Source organism: Dama dama, chromosome 33, assembly GCF_033118175.1.
Source record: "Dama dama isolate Ldn47 chromosome 33, ASM3311817v1, whole genome shotgun sequence".
Taxonomy (NCBI): Eukaryota; Metazoa; Chordata; class Mammalia; order Artiodactyla; family Cervidae; genus Dama; species Dama dama.
In genome coordinates this window covers 41,256,794-41,261,337 of record NC_083713.1, presented here as the reverse complement: position 1 = coordinate 41,261,337, position 4,544 = coordinate 41,256,794, and positions in this window count along the sequence as shown.

Here is a 4,544-nt window from a genome sequence, read left to right as displayed (position 1 = left end):
AGTAATCAAAAGTAGCAAAGCAGAAAGAGCCCATGTGACTTCTGTGGTTTGAGGTACTTGTTACACGAACACTATCTTGCAGTCCACTCCCATTTCTCAGGGCTTTTTTCTTTAAGCCCTTGAGAGAAGGCTAGTTTTTAGCATTCAAATAAATAGATTTATATTTTTTTTCTCTTCAAACAGCCAGAACTCTTACACTTTCATGTTCTATGGCAAGTTGTGTTCAAAACACTGTCTACCTTTTTTGTAAAGGAAAAAGAAAAATTTCCCCAAATTCTGCCATTAGTTTGACATCCACTCTCCTACTTAATATGGGCCAGTGTAGTGTAAAGGTCAGGATGTGTGGATACTGATTCCCCATGAATATAAGCAAGACCCACAGGGTCCAGTCATAATGTCCTCTCACGAAGTCTTTGTAATGTACTTTCGCCAAACATCTTGGCTCATTAATGTTCATGAAAAAAACATTATATCTGCCACTTGGGCTGTGACCATTCAACATTCCTCTGGTTGTCCTTCCACTACTTCATCCTCACTAAAATTATCCATCATGTCTACAAAGAGCAATGGGAGGGGAAGCACATTTAGAGCACAAAGTTGGCCATGTCTTAGACTAGACTTAGTTACAATATCAGCAACTGGTCCAAGGGAGGAATGGAGAGGGCATGAAAGTAACAGGCAAACCAAACAGGCACAAGAACATTTCCAGTTGGTCTCTGCCAATGCACATGCACCAAGGGCAACAACATGAATTACTCACTTTCACTGATGCTTTTATTGGTGGAAGTTAGGGAAATGGTTTTAAGGAAATTAGTTTCAGAGGAGGAGCAGGAGACATAAATAGAAGGAAGATTCAAAATAAAATCAAAATGAGAAGTTTTGGATAGTATAAAAAGTGAATTGTCATTTTCAAAATCATTGGGAAGTTCAACAATAGAATATTAAAGAGTCAAAAAGTCTTTAAAATGGAAGTCAAAGCAAATTCAGCTCAAGCAAAATCTGCCAAATGTAAATCGTAAATCTTCAGAGTTAACGGTGCTTAAGAGATGGAGTCACCTCAGAAATTTTTAAAACCCTATCACAGCATGACTCATTACAATTGGAACTGGATAATGACATGAACAAAATGATGTCTCCAAAGACCTGAATGAATGAATGAATGAAAGTCATTCAGTTGTGTCCGACTCTTTGCTTCCCCATGGACTGTAGCCCGTCAGGCTCTTCTGTCCATGGGGATTTTCCAGGTCAGAATACTGGAGTGGGTAGCCATTCCCTTCTCCAGGGGATCTTCCTAACCCAGGAATTGAACCCAAGTCTCCCACATTGCAGGCGATTCTTTACCATCTGAGCCACCAGGGAAGCCCTATAAAGATCTAAATCAGGGATGACAAGCACATATGCCTCCAAGGTTCAGTTTGATAAAATAATATAAATGTGTAATACAAAAGGGAGTTGTAGAGACTTTGGCAACTAATGAATATGGTCAATTATAAAGACATTTATGGTGTGTGTGTGTGAGAGAGAGAGACAGAGAGAGATGTGAGAGAGAGATTGAGTTTTAAAGTATCTCCAGGTTACTATAAGGTACATGAAATAAATTAACACTATTACTTGAGGACAGCAGTCCACCCGTCTTCTGGAAATTTTATAAAATTAGGTAAATATTTTAATATTTCAAGATACCAAATAGAAATGACATGTTTGTCTGATATAAGGACACTAAGCCAACCAACAATCAGGTTTTACAGACAGATGTTAAAATTGTATCAATTAAGTTCTGTGATACTAATCTTAAGCTAATATAAATTATAGAAATCTATTGAAAGAATAGATTTTAGAGAAATATACTAAATTCAGAAATTGGAAAATAAAATTTTTACTAGATTTATGAAATGTGTTTAACAAGTAGAATACTTTAGATTATGAGATCCATGGCTGTAAAATCAGAGTCAAGGGGAAGTTTGACATTCAGCCAGTACATACCAGTATGGTCACCCTTGTTAATTACATGTTTATGACTTGGTCTATTTTTATCAAAATAGATCAGTTCTCTGTTCTGATTATCAGGACCTATATCACACTAATTAGTAAGTATTTTAATAACTTTGTTGTTCAGTCTCTCAGTTGTGTCCAATTCTTTGTGACCCCATGGACTGCAGCATGTCAGGCTTCCCTGTCCTTCACAACCTCCCTGAGCTTGCTAAAACTCATGTCTACTGAGTCGATGATGCCATCCAACCATCTCATCTTCTGTTGCCCCCTTCTCCTCCAGCCCTCAATCATTCCCAGTATCAGGGTTTCTTCCAATGAGTAGGCTCCTCATATCAGACAGACAAAGTATTGGAGTTTCAGCTTCAGCATCAATCCTTCCAGTGAATATTCAGGATTAATTTCCTTTAAGATTGACTGGTTTGATCTCCTTGCTGTCCAAGGGACTCTCAAGGGTCTTCTCCAGCACCACAGTTAGAAATATTTTATTTTAATAACTACCCTGATCAAAGTATCCTTTGTGATAACTGTAGGGAAAAACTAATGTTTCCATACAAATGTGATTTCAACCTTCAAACCTTGATTTACAAAGATTTTCTACTATTTACTTCATATTCTATAAAATTGCCATTAAGATTGCCATTGTATTAATTGCCATTTTATTAATTATAATACCCTAAGACCATCTTTCCCTTCATCATCCCCTTTATTTCATAATAAAATGAAACCAGATCAAGTTATCTACCTACTCAGAAAAATTCAGAAGTACCTCATTGTCTATAAAACAAATTAAAGAATTCCAAGTTCTTATCTAACTTCATCTCTGAAATGTCATATCACTTTTATAAGATACATAAGTAGTTTAATGGATAGGAGTTCTTACACCTCTGAAGCAAGGTCCTGGAATGACACTGTGTGCTGCTGACAGAGGGCAAGACATGGTGACTGCCTTCACTCTCATATTACTTTTTTCAGATCATTCTTTTAAGACTTAGTATTTTACAGTTAGATTATAAAGCTAATTTAACTTATATGCAGAGTACATCATGAGAAACGCTGGGCTGGAGGAAGAACAAGCTGGAATCAAGATTGCCGGGAGAAATATCAATAACCTCAGATATGCAGATGACACCACCCTTATGCCAGAAAGTGAAGAGGAACTAAAAAGCCTCTTGATGAAAGTGAAAGAGGAGAGTGAAAAAGTTGGCTTAAAGCTCAACATTCAGAAAACTAAGATCATGGCATCTGGTCCCATCGCCTCATGGGAAATAGATGGAGAAACAGTGGAAACAGTGTCAGACTTTATTTTTGGGGGCTCCAAAATCACTGCAGATGGTGATTGCAGCCATGAAATTAAAAGACGCTTACTCCTTGGAAGGAAAGTTATGACCAACCTAGATAACATATTAAAAAGCAGAGACATTACTTTGCCAACAAAGGTCCATCTAGTCAAGGCTATGGTTTTTCCAGTGGTCATGTATGGATGTAAGAGTTGGACTATAAAGAAAGCTGAGCACAGAAGAATTGATGCTTTTGAGCTGCGGTGTTGGAGAAGACTCTTGAGAGTCCCTTGGACAGCAAGGAGATCCAACCAGTCCATCCTAAAGGAGATCAGTCCTGGGTGTTCATTCAAAGGACTGATGTTGAAGCTGAAACTCCAATACTTTCGCCACCTGATGCGAAGAGCTGACTCATTGGAAAAGACCCTGATGCTGGGAAAGTTTAGGGCAGGAGGCGAAGGGGATGACAGAGGATGAGATGGTTGGATGGCATCATCAACTCAATGTATATGGGTTTGGGTGGACTCCGGGAGTTTGTGATGGACAGGGAGGCCTGGTGTGCTGCAGTTCATGGGGTCTCAAAGGGTCAGACACGACTGCACAACTGAAATGATAAAGCTAATTATTCACAAGTCTGTTTCTACACTGTCTAATTTCCTCTAACCACCTCATTTTCTATATGAACACCTATATCTAGGTGTTCAGTAAATGTTTGTTAATAGAAAGAAAAGGGTAGAGGAGATGATATTTAACAAAATTAATTCAACAGCATTGTTCTAAAGCATCAAAGAAGAAAAACTAAACTGGCAGAAAAATTTTGTGCTATTAACCCATATTCCAAAGTTCTATAATTTTTTATAATTCGGTGGACAGAATTTTTTACAGTATTCAAACTAGTCAAAAAATCTTGAGATGAGATCCAGTTTATTTTACCAGTGCTATACTAAATTTTCAAGATAAATACAAATCTTATATTAATTGTCCAAGAGCATAAAACAAGACGCATTCTCTAAAGCTAATTAATCTGATCCTGCCTGAAAATCCCATGAACAGAGGAGACTGGCCGGCTATAGTTCATAAGGTCACAAAGATTCAGACATGACTGAAGAGACTTAGCATACATACACAAACTATATATAGAAGGCATAAAAGAATGAAGGAAGGAAAGAAAGGAGAGAGAATATTAAGCTAATCTCACTTATTAATTCTGATACAAATGTCCTAATAAAATATCAAATTGAGCCAAATACTGTATTAAAAATAATACTTCTCAAC